The 14,880-nt window shown below is 35.3% G+C and overlaps 2 pseudogenes; both read right to left on the bottom strand.

Annotated features, from left to right (window-relative positions):
• Positions 1–4,294: 4,294 nt before the first annotated feature.
• LOC120595608 (60S ribosomal protein L6-like) lies at positions 4,295–5,204 on the bottom strand (annotated as a pseudogene).
• A 5,428-nt stretch (positions 5,205–10,632) lies between these two features.
• On the bottom strand, positions 10,633–10,751 carry LOC120595861 (uncharacterized; annotated as a pseudogene).
• Between the last annotated feature and the right edge of the window lie 4,129 nt (positions 10,752–14,880).

Genomic DNA, 14,880 nt, shown 5'->3' with positions numbered 1-14,880 from the left:
AACCTATTTTTCATTAACATTTCCCAGTCCTAGTAAATTCCCAGCCTTCAGCCATTCAAGCTCAAATTCCAAAGTCCTATAAAGAACTTTCTCTAAGTTTTCTTTTCTGAGATAGCACGATACTGCCAAGGCTGTATTTTCCTTCATATGTTCTTTCTTACAGCAGGAGGTTTAATAAACATCTTTACTCGATTAGCAGGTTATTCTGGCAGTGCACGCATGAGCGCGCGCGCGTGTGTGTGTGTGTGTGTGTGTGTGCGCAAAGGGGTATGCAGAGTCAAGTTGGCAGAAGAAAGAATTGGGCAGATTATCTGATTAATTTGATCATGTAGAAGCTATATTGAGAGTGTTATGGTGCAAACGATTCTGAGACCCACGGAGCCAATTGAGATTAATTATGAGTCTTTATTAGCCGGCTGGCGACTGACTCTCTACCACGCAGGGCTAGAGGAGATCGGCCCAAGCTCTCAGAGGAGGCAGCTGATAAAGAAAGCTTAAGACCATATCCTGGTGGTCTCCTGAACAAGCAAGCAGATTACAGAAGTGGAATTTGGCTGTTAGCATATCTTTGCCCGGAACAACACCCTTAATTAATAAGTAAATGGATTACAGAAGTAGACATTGGCCACCTTCATATCTTATACAATATACTTCCTAAACCACACACAAGCAAGTAGGACAACTTCTGGTATCTAAAGATATTTCTTCCCTGTAGCTGACTTAGCTAGCTGGCTCACTTGAAAATTTTCCACCCTTAACAGAGAGAACATGACAGATGTGTTGAAGGAAAATCTTGGTATATGTTACTTATATAATATATATCATTTGTTCTGTGGTATAAATAATAAAGAAAAGAAAATATTAGCGTTAATAACTCCCAGAAAATTAATAAAAAATAAAATATAAAGAATAATCATAACGCCTTAATTAAATTAGTAGTAAATAACATTTTTATTGTCATAAGGTAAAAACTGAATCGAGATTTATTTGAAAATTGCAATATAAATATTCAGGTAAGGAGAGCAAGATTATGAGAGGGAGCTGGATTTAAAATGCTAAGTCCTCCTCTACTGTGATAGGAAATTGATAAAATAAGAGTGTATAGCGCATATTGGAAGGTGGACAACAGCAATAACAAAAGTAAAAGATTTGGAAGCGTTGTTAAATCGACTGGACCCAACAGCTGACAGAGTGCTGGAGGTGATACTGGGTACTGGAGGGATCAGAGGCAGCAAGTGTAAAAGAGTCTCTCTTTGTCTGTCTGTCTGTCTGTCTGTCTCTACCTGCACAGAGAGATGTCTGGAAATAGATTTCCTATTGGCCATAGTTGTTTCTGGGAATTTCTTTTACAGTCTTTTTAACAGTTTTTCTACAGGTAAAATTTTTATTATATAATTAATTCATACATGTAATAATTCATTATTGTATAATAATAGCATAATTCATTTTAATAATTCTTTTTATAATTCATAGCAATAATTCATTTTCTAATTTAAAAAGAATAAAAATTTGAATAAATTCTAACAATAATAGGAAAACAACCCTAAATAAAATAAAATATGCCTTTGGCTAGAACGCAGTCACTGGACCACATGGAACTGCAGGACAAGCTGCAAAAGGAAGCCTTGCTGTTGTGCAGGAAGCAGAGTAAATGGGTTTGGTGAAAAGCTAGCCACTCTCTCCTGCAGTTTCCTGCAGTAGCAGAATATATCTAAAATCAGATGATTTAATCATTTACCCCTCTTACACTGCTGTACTGCAGGGATCATAAATAGCTTTGATTGACACTTTAACATAGTAGACTTCATGAGTGTCAAGTTATCCAAAGAAAAGCTGGTCAAACCTACAGGATCCCTAGAAACTCTTTAGTTCTACCGGAAAATTAGACATTTGAAAAACAGAGCTAATGGACCAATGATAATTGTTTCATAAAATTCTTCCGAGCCCTCCTCATCTTTCTTTTTTAATATCTATATGTTGCTTTCTCCTCATTCAGTAATCACATACACTGCTACAAGTCAAGTTCAAACTCTAGAGCTTCTGCAGAATTTCTGATGCTACCTTTATGAGACTCCTGGGTGTCTTTAGAAGAAACAAATTGAAGACCTTCAGTTTGTATGGTCTCAGGCAAAGCTTCTACCAATAAAATACGTTGTAATTTTCAACTGGGCTTAAATATGATCAATGAAACATTTCTGTGAGATTGATTTTATACAGGATCTTGGGAAATTAAACTTCTCAACATATCATCCTTTACTGGCTGCCAACAGAATATGATAGATTATTTACCTCGTCTGTGTGATTCATTGTGGCTGAGGATGGGGAACATCAATGAGCTTCTACTTGGCATGGAAAGAAGGCAGATGAAGAAGATACAGTGCTTGAGAATTTTCAAGATTGTTTTCCTCCTATAATCATCAATAATCGAGCATCTTTTTCTCATCTACTTTTGACACATACATGGACACAGAGCTATGACTGTGCAGTCATGAGTTATCTCTTCTGCTCACCACCCTCTTCTCTCTAGTCTTCTTAAGGACCATTAGTTCACTGAATGCTGTTGAATATTGACTTTGTTTACAGCATCGCTGATGGCAACGTCCTTCCCCCTATCCCAGAGATAACAGGGCTCTACTCTGATAAATTTTACGCTAGTAAAAACATATCAACTTATAATAAGCCTAATTCCTTCTGCACATAAGTATTACTGGCAAAAAAAAAAAAGTATTCAGGTGACAGGTTAGCAATAAAACTTAGAACTCTACTGAGAACACTCTGTTTAGTACACGTACGTGTTTTGCAAGGGCCATTACAATTATCTGGCAGTTTTTCGGGGAAATGGTGTACTTTATTAGATAAGAGTGCATATTTTAATATCTGACTCCCTGAGTTTGAATCTGCCCCTTACTAGTAGTTTGATTTTGGACAAGTTGTGTAATCTCTCTCTGTCACAGGTGTTTTATTTGTGAAATGAGGATATTATAAAAATATTTACTTCAGAGTTTTGTTGCAAGAATTAAATGAAACAATGCATGTAAAGCTTCAGCCAAACCTTGCCACATTTAAATGTCGGTGATGATGAGGAAGAAAGAAAGAAATCCTAATTCTAGTTAGGCACCTGGTTTGTTTCAGTTGGTGATCTCTACTGCTTTTCTTTCCATTCCTTCCAATAACTGAGGAACTGGACTAAAATTTTGCTTCAAATATAATCACTTGTTAAATCAAACAAGAGAGTTAATCAGATATACTTAGCCATAGCAGACCAAAGTCTATAGAACATGTTTGAGTGTGAGGTATTATAGCGTACTAATTAAGAACATAAACTCTTCAGAAGTCAAAATCATGAAATTCAAATCCTTGCCCCACGATTTGTTATCTGTGATCTTGGAGAAAGTTACTTAATCACTCTGTGCTTCATTTTCCCAAACCACAGAATGGAGAAAATAATAATACATTATTCACAGGATTGACCTAAACTTTGTAAATTTTATTTATATAAACTTTCAAGCCTGTTTCTCGAAGCTGGAACTTTCCTGCAAAGTTTGAGATAAGTATACCATTGTTTACAGTCTCTAAATATCTGGCAGAATTTTTACATCAGAAATTTGATGAGCTTCATTTTTTTTTTCCAGTTGAACATTTTTGTATTAACTACTATGTCCCCGGTACTGTGATAGGGAAGCTGACAGAATATAAAGCATGGCTAGTCCACTGAGCAAGCTTCCAAATAGTAATGTCACAAATCAGGAAAAGCTGGGATAACAGAGGTATAGTTTTGTCTCTGCATGATTTGGGGTATGTTATTTAACTTTCGTTGGATCATATTATTTCACCTTTATTTGTTGCAAGTGTTTATCTCCTTGAGAGACCTAATGTTCAGGCTGTTCTGCTTAAATTTTCAAGAAACTCTATCTCCAATTACTCTACCTGACTTTAGGCTCATACTGTTATTCCATTTTATTCTTTCTATCTCTCCCTTCATTTCTGTCTTCCCTTCTTCCTGCTTTCTATGCTCCCTTTTTAAAATAAAAATCTCTCCAAGAGATTTCAATAAAAGCTATCAGGCAATTCCAACCTCGTATAATTTAAGTTGATCAGGGATTCACTACAGATGAGCAATAGCAGATGTTGAGGGAATCAGAATTTTTCTGGAAGGAAGAAAGGGGAGAAAGATGTAACCTGGAGGCTGAGGCTGAGAGCTTGAATTCTTGAGTTGAGCAACTGGTCATAATGGGATATCCAGAGGACAAGAAGATGACCCAGAGTTGCTAGAGAATGGAGAAATGGCCAGAGGTAAAAGAACAGTTAAGTGTTGCCAGAAGGACTCAGAATTATATTTTATTATGTTCATTTTTTCTAACAGATCAAGTATTTAATTAGGTTATTCATAATAAATTTAGAGCACTAGTTTATGAGGATAAACCCCATTTGTGAGTGAAAACACAGAGCGGAGGTAGCTCTGAAGCTGAGGAACAGATGTGGTTTTTGGTAGACTGTGTGAGTGCGCAGCTTTCTGGTCAACCTTACGTTGCCCTGTAATCTGGTATTTTTCTTTTGGTTGAAGATCTTACCCTCCTGGTGTCCGGGCTTGCGCAGCTTCTTCTTCTTGAAATAAGCATCAGTGAGATGTTTAGGGATTTTGACCACCAAGGTCAATTTGAGTGGAGGTGGCAGCGACAAATTTCTGGTGTGTTCTATGCAGAGGAATTTAATTGAGCTACAGAGGTCCGGCCACAAGTAGCAAGCCACTGCTCAGCAGCTTCAGAAAAATCACCCTCTTCCCTCTGTGGCACCCAGTGAGAATGATCAGAATGGTCCCTGGAGTGATACTAGCCTGAAGTTTTCTCACAGGTTGACTGAATGGTTCCTAGCTGTGTAGCTAAACAATTTTCAAGCCGCAACCTAGGCATTTTACAAAGTTTAACTACTCGGGTACCACCATTCTTGTCACCACCAACTGGTTTTGTGACAGAAGCAAGAACCTTCTTTTTTTCCTTTTTAATCCTGGATTTAGCTGATGAATACTTCTTCTTGTGCATGGTCTTTCAGGAATACATAGCAGATAAGGAATGTCTGTCCATTCCTCTGATCAGGACAGGGTTTTGGCTGCAGTGGGGCTTTCCATTCTTAAATGTTTTGGCCTTGCCACCAGCATTAGCCTTCTTGACTTCAGGTGTCCAGCTTTGTATCTTTTCACCTGCCATCTTGCAAGATGGAAAAGAACATGTCCTTTTTTTTTTTTTTTTTAATGCAAAATATTGGAAAAAATAAATGGTGGTGGCAGGAACAGAGAGAGATCTGAATTGCCAGCTCTGTTGTATAATCTTTAATTCTAGATTATAACAGAGCTGGCAATTAAGCAAATTATAATTAGAATGTAATTTTATATAATCTGAAATGTAATTTATAAAATGTTTGTTGACCATTTATTATATGTAATGCATTACACCACATGTGGAAGATAAAAAGGTTCAAGGGCAAGTGAGTGTGTCTAAAAAGATATGCTTTTAAGCATCTTTTCTCTTTAGTAGTTTGAGGTACTGCAGAAGTTCAAACCTTTTTTCCTTCTCCTTAACATTATTCAGGGATAAAACATCACACTCAGTAACACTGACTCAATTAAAGCAATGATTCTCAATGGAGAATTTGGGGAACAAGGAACCAAACTACATTTATGCTTGGAGCTTGTTGGCGGTGCATTCTGATATATGTCGGATATGTGTAGTTTGGAAAAGAGCCCTTATTATTCTGACGTTTTCACTTATGGGTAGGAGTTATGGGGGCATCTTCTCACTTCTTTCTCTTTTTGTAAGTTTACCATATGTGAAAACAACCCAGGTCTCATAAACTCTAAACACCCCTGCCCCTGCCATACATGCAGCTTGTCCTTCTTGAGTATTCCATATAAATCACCTGCCCACCATCCTAAAGTTGCTAAGTAGTTAAACAAGAAAACAGATAAAGCACTATCTTTACAGTTCACTAAATCAAGGTTTGTGATCTTTGATCAAAACCTTCTTTCTCTCCAGCTTGCTCATTAAGCTCTTTCCTTTGTAGAAATCATCAGGAAATCCAGTTTTATTGTTCTTTTAAAATTTTTTAAACTATTAGCCCCTATTTTCCTCACTTTCATTCCTATCTAGTTTAAATTCCATAGTTCAACATTTTAATAACACTATTGCCAATACTACAAATTCTCTTGCCTTCCTGTGATTTTGTCACAACCATCTGGCAACACACCAACAATATTTTTTCTCTACCTTACATCCAAGTATACAATTGCAACTGGGGAAATTCATAAACCATGATGTATTGATCAGCAACTTCAAATAGGAAATCTTCAGTGCCCAGCAACTCTTAGACATTAATTGAGTTTATTTGCTTTGCCACACAAATACCTTGCTGCCTACTTCACAGAGAAAACTGAAGTCGGTTAGATGGAATTAATTCAAATTTTTGCTATTAATTCTGCAGATCCATCTCTTATTACATTGTCGAGGATGTGCTTTTTTCCTGTGACTGGCACCCCATCTCCATCTTCCTAGGATTCTTACACTATCAATTATTTTATCTTTCTCCTTTCTGTTGAACTTCTGCCTTCCAGTAAATCCATACCATCAACTATTGAATATGTTCATACTTAAGATACTACTATTTTAAATGCAACAGTTCTAACTACCACCTTACATTTCTCCACCCTCTCATATTCACTCTTCTTAATTTTTTTTGTTATACAGCAGTCTTTAATCACCCTAATCTCACTAGAATTTACATCATTCTTTAGAAACTGTTTTTGTTGGTTACTCTATCTTTATGTTACTAAATTCAATGGATTTCTAAATCAGTCCTCTTTTTACTCAACTTATCAGTAGAGACTATTGGCCATTCTATGGTACACATTTTTCTTGAAACATTTTGTTCCTTTTGCCTCTGAGGGTTCATGTTTTTCTGTGTATCTTTTTCCTTTTCTGTTTGTTTGTTTGTTTGTTGAACACCTACAGCTTCTGGTATTCCTGGGTGGTCTCCCATCCAAGTACTAACCAGACCTGACTCTGCTTAGCTTCCAAGATCGGCATGTTCAGGGTGGCCGTAGAAGATGTTAGCCAACCATGGCTGAACTGGGGCTCGAATCCGGGACTGTTCTGTGTGTAAAGCAGACATGCTAATGGCTACACTATGGAACTGTGTCCTCTTTTCTGTCCTTTTAGTTCAAGTTAAAATATTTAGTAATAAAGTGTTTCAATTTTAAGTGTTCACTCTTTCATTATGCACTTTTTCAGGCCATCCTAACCATGTCCATGGCTTCAGTTATTATTTAAAGTCTAATGACTCTTAAATTTACATCTCAGGTAAAACCTCTTTTTTATATCTACATATGTTCAACTACTTACCTAACATTCCCATTCCAATGTCACAAAGACATACCCCAAAGAGATTTTCTTTTCAAGTCTAATTCTCAACCAGTGCTCTCTCTCTCTCTCAGAGAATGAGAAAAAATATTTTCTTACTCAAAATAGAAATCTTGCAGTCACTTAACACTTTCCTTTTCTCATACCTCTCCAATCCAACATCCAGTAAATTCTAAAGTCACCATTAACTTTATTGTAGCAATTTTTAACATTTCTCTCTCCTTACTAAGTCTTATACACTTAAATAATCATCAACCTCTACTGATTTTAACTCATACATATTTTTGGAGAAAAAAAATATTACATCTAATTGGTCTTCTCAAGAGCCACTCTGGCTCCAATCAAATCCATCTTCTAAATTTCAGCTAGAATGATTTTTTTTTCCCAAAACATAGTTATAATTATACCATTCTTAAGCTGGTGGATGCTCATTTTATTTTTGATTAAAAAGAAATACTTACCGTGACCTACATGTTTAGGTGTATATACCTTTTTCTTCAACCTAATCTTACTGTACTTTCCCCTGTGTTTTCTATATTTCAGCCACACAGACCTCCTTCAAGTGTCTCAAATAAGACCTGTGAGCTAATCATGACAAAGTATCTCTGGTGCAGTATCGTATAGGTGTGTGAACAAAAAGATAGAACAATAAGAAAATTTGGCAAAGTAGTGCTAAGGAGGTGAAGCCACTTTTCCTGCTAAAAGTTTTGTTATCTTAACAGGTGAGGTAGGGAGATTGTGCTGCTATGTGGTCCATCAGGGGAAGAGAAATAAAATGTACATCAATACTATGTGTCAGCAATGACTATAGCTTATTCTTAAAAGGGAGTTAGAAGAACATTGTATTTGGAAATCTCTTCAAATGTGGGGTGGCTATTTCCCTTGAAAAGTGCAGGCTTAATCCCACTATTGTTGATACTTTAGGAATTCTCCAAAGGTGATGCCACTGTCACGCTCAGTGGATCAGGAAAATGATCTGACTGGAGAAACCAAATATTATTAGGTTTATTAGGGATGTCTCAGAGGCTCTTTATGATGAGAGTCAATCACAGGGATATGCTCAGGTACACGCACAAGAATTGCTAACATCTTTGTCTCTCATTTTCAAACAGTCGAACTGCGTGGCAAATTAAAGATGAAATCAAATCTTTGTCTTTCTTCCCTTTAAGAGATAGGTTCTATTTCACCTCCTTTTCACAAAGGGCTGGCTTGTGACAGCTTTGACCAATATATAGTGGAAGTGATGTTATGCCAGTTCTGGGCCCAACTTTTTATTTTTTCATTTTTATTTTTTTAACATTTTATTTTTTTATTTTTTCCTTTCCTCCCTTCCTCTCCCCTCTGGTAACCACTAGTCCATTGTCTATGAGTCTCTATTTGTCCTGTTCATTTGTTGCTTTTAGGTTTATATCTCACATATAAGTGATATCATATGATTTTCAATCTTTTCTGTCTGGCTTATTTCACTTAGTATGATTATTTCAAGTTCCATCCATGTTGTTGCAAATGGCAGTATTTCATCTCTTCTTATGGCTGAGTAATATTCCATTGTATATGTGTACCACAGCTTCTTTAGCCAATCATCTATCGTAGGACACTTCGGTTGCTTCCATGTCCTGGCCACTGTGAATAATGCTGCTATGAATATTGGTATGCAAATACCTTTTTGGATATGAGTTTTCAAGTCTTTGGGGTAAATACCCAGTAGAGGGATTGCTGGATCATATGGTAAATCAGTTCTTAGTTTTTTAAGGAAACTCCATACTGTTTTCCATAGTGGCTGTACCAATTCGCAGTCTCACCAGCAATGGATGAGGGTTCCTATTTCTCTACATCCTCTCCAATATTTGTTATTACTTATCCTATTGATTATAGCTATTCTACCAGGTGTGAGATGGTATCTCATTGTGGTTTTGATTTGCATTTCCATAATAACCAGTGATCTTGAGCATCTCTTCATGTATTTGTTGGCCATTTGTATGTCCTCTAGGGAGAAGTGTTTGTTCAGGTCCTCTGCTGATTTTTTGATTGGATCATTTGTTTTTTTGTTGTTATTGAGTCGTATGAATTCTTTGTATATTTTGGATATTTGGCCCTCATCAAAGGAGTTGCTTGCAAATATATTTTCCTATTCGGATGGTTATCTCTTTACTTTGTTGATGGTTTCTTTGCTGAGCAGAAGCTTTTTAGTTTGATGTAGTCCCATTCGTTTATTTTTGCTTTTACTTCTCTTGCCTTTGAGGTCAAATTCATAAAATCCTTTTTAAGTCCTTGAGTTTAGTTCCTATGTTTTTTTCTATGCATTTTATTGTTTCAGGTCTTATTTGCAGGCCCTTAATCCATTTAAAAAGAATTAGCCTTATTCTCTGGGAACTCTGATCTATGAAATAAGAAGTCAGAACTCTGTAGGAGGAACCACATGGAGAAACTCTAAGACTTTATGGATAGAAAGACAGAGTGATATAGCAGAACCTAGACTTCTAGCTACCTGACAAAAACACTAGGCATTTAATAATGCCATTTTGGACTCTTCATGCCAGGCCAGGCATGAGCTGAATAACACTGAGTTACTCCATGTAGTATAAAAGCATAACCCAGCTGATCCCTCACTGAATTTCTGGCCCACAAAGATATAACATTAATAAATAGGTTGTTGTTTTATGCCACTGCGTTGGGTATAGTTTGTTATATAATAGTAGTTAAATGGAACTGTCTAAGAGGAGAGTTAAGGATAGGTGATCCAATCACCATAGTGTTCATGAAAGTCATCTTTTACTTTTCCTCTGCTTATGTGTTATCACTGAAACATTGCCTATAAGGCTGACTAAATTATATTTTTAGGTTATTGGTTATAGACACTCATCACTGGGAGTGTCAGAGTTCTCTGGCCCAGTGTGAGCTGTCATGACCTGAGATTCTAGCCCTGCATCCAGGTGTGTGTTAGATCTCATATATGTGCTGTAAATTTAAAACGTATGATAGATTAATTGAATAAAATGCTAAATCAATTCGATAAATTGCATAAGAGTAGATTAACATCTGAAATTGCAGAGAACTTGGCGACTTTACTCCTCTTTTATTTTTTTATCATTTATTTATTTATTTATTTATTTATTTATTTATTTATTTATTTTTAGGTGAGGCAATCTTTGGTTGACCTCACAGATTGTAAGGACCTTGTCAGCTTACAATCCTTTATTTTTTTTATTTTATTTTATTTTTATGCCTACAACACCTGGTCTTCCTAGGTGGTCTTCCTTCCAAGTACTAACCAGGCCTGATCCTGCTTAGCTTCAGAGATCAGACGAGATTGGGCTTGTTCAGGGTAGCATGACCGTAGAACTTACTTTCCTTTTAAAACAACAAAAATGCATGTAAAACAATAAAATCTAACCATTTAAAAACTCTTGTCAATTAATCAAAACCACAGAATGTACTTCAGTTAGATGAGAGGAAGGGAGTCTGTCAAGTTTTAACTCAGGGCTATTCACATGCCCTCTCCCTTCCCAGCTCAGTGGCATGGCAGTCAAAACCAGCAGCATTGCAGACAACAAAGAGATATGACCTATTTTAAAGCTTCTTTAAAACCACTATCCCCAGAACACAGCTAATGTTTCATCCAAACTTGCAGCTCGCTGGGAAATCTCTATTCTTAGAATGTGGTAGCTATGTGATTTGATCCAGAGTTCAGCTCAGTGGAAGTAGAGAAAAGGAGGAATCCTACTCCCAGGTTATTACCAAAACAATAGCAATTCCTCAGAATGACTCAGCTGCCAATGCCTGTGATTTCAGTTGCAGCAAGCAAGAGGTTGGCTGGGAATTTAAAAGGAAATCCAATAGAACTAGACAAACATAAGGAACTTAGAAAAGTTTCCACGAATTGCTGAGGCCTAGAAGACTGTGAGAAAGCTCAAGAAAAACACGGGAAAGGAGAATGGGTGAGTTTGAGATCTTACATAAGCAGGAAATTAAAGCTAAGATTGTCTTATAACCTACCTGCAGAATTATTCCGGGAAAGTTACTAAACAAATAAGCACCAATAATAAAATAGCAGCAACAGCAAACCAATAACAAACCTTGGGAGGACAGAGGAATCTGGTACAAAATTTGAAAGAAAATATTACATAAATATCTAGTTTTTAACAAAAAATTGGAAGAAATGTAAAGAAACAAGAAAATATGGCACCTACACAGGAAAAAAAGTGTCAACAGAAAATGTCCCTGTGAATAGCCAGAGTGCAAACTTAGTAGACAAAGACTTTAAGTCAGCAATTATCAACAGAATGTGATCAAAGAACCAAACTATGACAATGATATTTCACCAAAGAATATCAATATAGAGACAACAATATTTTTTAAAAATAGAAACTCTATAATTAAAAAGTACATTAACTGAAATGAATAATTGCTCAAAGGTCTCAATAACAAGTGTGAGCTGGCAGAAGAAAGAATCAGTGAACTCTAAGATAAGTCAATAGATATTGTACAGACTGAGGAGCAGGAAGAAAAAAAGAATAAAGAAAAATGAACAGATCCTCAGAAAATTCTTGGAAACTATCAAGTATATCAACATATGCACGATGGAAGCCCGAGAAAAAAATATTAGTAATATTTTCCTTCCACTTTTGTTTTGTGTATCATTTATCTTTTTTCTTCTCTGTTTTGAACTTCTTTTCAACATTAATAGCATCAGTTCTGACACAACCATCCAAAACTCATGTATACATCATAACATCTCTCCTGATTTTACTCATGCTTTTAGCTTCCTTTTTAACTGTTGAGATTCTACTATATACTTCTCAGACTTGTCAGCTTTAATAAGATTCTTTCAGCAGTGGCAAACTAAACTAAAATTGGAAAATCAAGATTTAACCCTTTACCTTATTCTTGATTTGGTAACTTGTTCTAACAGATGGTTGTTTTTTAAACCTCTCTGGCAGTTATATCTTTTCATAGCTCTATTCTATAGCTTTACTGATAAGTGAATGAAAAGAATCCAAATGAAAACAAATATTGACAAATATGACTCAGATGTGTAAGAGAATTTTTACAGGATTTTGAAACTTCTACCTTGCCTTCTTCCTTTTTCTATGCACTAAGTGGAAACCCTGGATTTCTTAATATGTAGGAACTATGACTAGAGCCCACATCACTTTTGATAAAGATTTTATTGAACTGAAGATGTCTTTTTTTTTCTGATAGCATTCAAATGAATGAGTCACTAACTTTACAAAAATTAAAGAAATCCTAATGAGGCATCATAAAAAACCACATAACTATGAGTTGGAATTGATTTTCCATGGATCAAGCATGTTTCTAAATGGGCATGGATCGATGCAACTTTTCCATTGGATTATTATATTGGATTATTTCAGAAAAAGCAAGCCCAGAATCTGATTTAATTTGAAAGACAACAAAATTATATTTCTCTGCCGATTTTTCAGGTGTTAGAAGTAGATGAGGAGTTTTTTTCTTTTTCTTTTTTATTTTTTTGCATTTTCCACCAGTCCTCCCTAAGTTAATTTGACAGAAATGGCTTTTACAATAAGACAACATGTGATAGGAATTGCATCAAGAATAATGAACGTGTCAGACAAATAGCAAAGCATAATTGGAGTAGCTTGTTTTCTTTTCTCTGAAATTGTAATGCATTCGACAAACCAAGATGTTGTGTCTGTTATGAAAACATCACTAGGGCAATTCTCTGATAAGACTAACCAGTTGATACTAATTAATAACAACAGAAAGAATATTCTAAACAAAATACTTTTGTGGTATATAGGAGAACAAGATTATATGAACAAAGCTAAAATCAATGTTTTTATTTCTCTCAGAATTAGAAAGTGAAATTTGCATTGGAGATATATTAAATATAATTGAAAATATAAGGCTTATGTTTAGTGCTATAGCAATTAACTATGGTACTTTAAGCAAGTTACTTTTCAATCATTTTTGCACATATTCTTTCAATATATATATATTTTTTGTATTCTATGCTAGACCTCTTTCTAAGTCCTGGATACAAAGATCAGTTAGGCTTTTCTTAAGAAGTTCATCACTTGGTTGCAGGAGCTGAAAACTTTGAGGGGTTTAAAGAAATTGGCATAATAGTACCAACACATTAAAAATAAAGACCCAATATTTGAATGGCTTAAAAGAAAAATTAAAACATTTTATTACTTTCTCATGTATAAGTCTCAATGAGACCTTCCAGGTCACAGGGGAACTGGGTTCCTTAAGGTCTGTCAGGGCCTCATGTTTCAAGTCACTGCTTCATCATGTCTCTATGGCATTTGTTACTATCTACACAGTAGAATCTGGGCCTCTGTCATGGGAAGAGAATGTGAATGGTCAATGACCAAAGATCAAAGCTTGCGAGTAGTAGGCATCACTCCTATTCCAATGACAAGAGCGTAGTCACATAGCTATGTCCAAAAGCAAGGGAGTTTGGAAAATTTAGTCCAGCTGAGCAACCATAATGGCCAAGAAATAGGGAGACTAAATTTTAGTGATAACCAGCTCTCTTTGAGAAAGAAAATTCAGAATGCGCAGTAGTTGCTGTATTTCTCATTTGTAAAATAAAATATTAAATTTAAGTTAATTTAATTTAAGCCATTGAAAGGAAGTTTCTTTGACAAAAAACAATCTCTAATGTACTCATTTCTTTGACAAAAAACAATCTCTAATGTATTCTAATGTATCTCCAATGCATAAGAACATAAACACTTAAAATAAGAAGATTGCAAGTTTGAAAGAACAATAGAAATACATTGAAAATGTGATGCTTTACAAATTTTAAAGCCAAAAATAATTAAACTGTGGACCAAAAGATGCCCTCTGTGGCTAATTACTTTTTCTAATTATGATTGGCAACGATCTTTGTCAAATAACTAGAGTTAAATTTGTAGCATTCTAAGCACATAACTATCATAAAATATTCCTAGCTAATTTAAAATGTTTAACCATTCTGGGCTAAGTTTAATGTGGCTCTACCTTGATTAGCTTCAACCCTATAATGTTCCTAAGGTTTGAAGTCATCTTAGATCTTTTAAATTATCTCTAGGTCTCTTTTCTTTCAAAGAGCTTCTAGACATAGAAGTAGAGCTTAGGGGTTAGACTGGCTTATTATTATTATTATTATTATTATTACTGTTATAATAATAAATAAATAAAATTATTATTAACTAGAAGAACTCATCAGAATCACCTATGAAATATTCAAATCATATACACTTGGTTCTAATCCCAGAGACACTGGTTCAATAGAGCTCTATAGATCCTAACGGCTCTATTTCTTATAAATTCATAAGCACGGTTGAGAATTACTATTATTGTGATTTTAGCAAGAGAAAAGAGTAATAAATTATTTTTTTTCCAAGTCTGAGATGTTCTAAAAGTCTTCAAAGGCCTAAGTTGAATTGGACACAGGCCCTTAGAAGTGAGATTTGGAAAGAGAGAAAATGGAGACAGA

This window comes from Pteropus medius, unplaced genomic scaffold, assembly GCF_902729225.1.
Source record: "Pteropus medius unplaced genomic scaffold, Ma_sr-lr_union100, whole genome shotgun sequence".
NCBI classification, from domain to species: domain Eukaryota; kingdom Metazoa; phylum Chordata; class Mammalia; order Chiroptera; family Pteropodidae; genus Pteropus; species Pteropus medius.
This window is presented reverse-complemented; position numbering and strand designations above follow the sequence as displayed.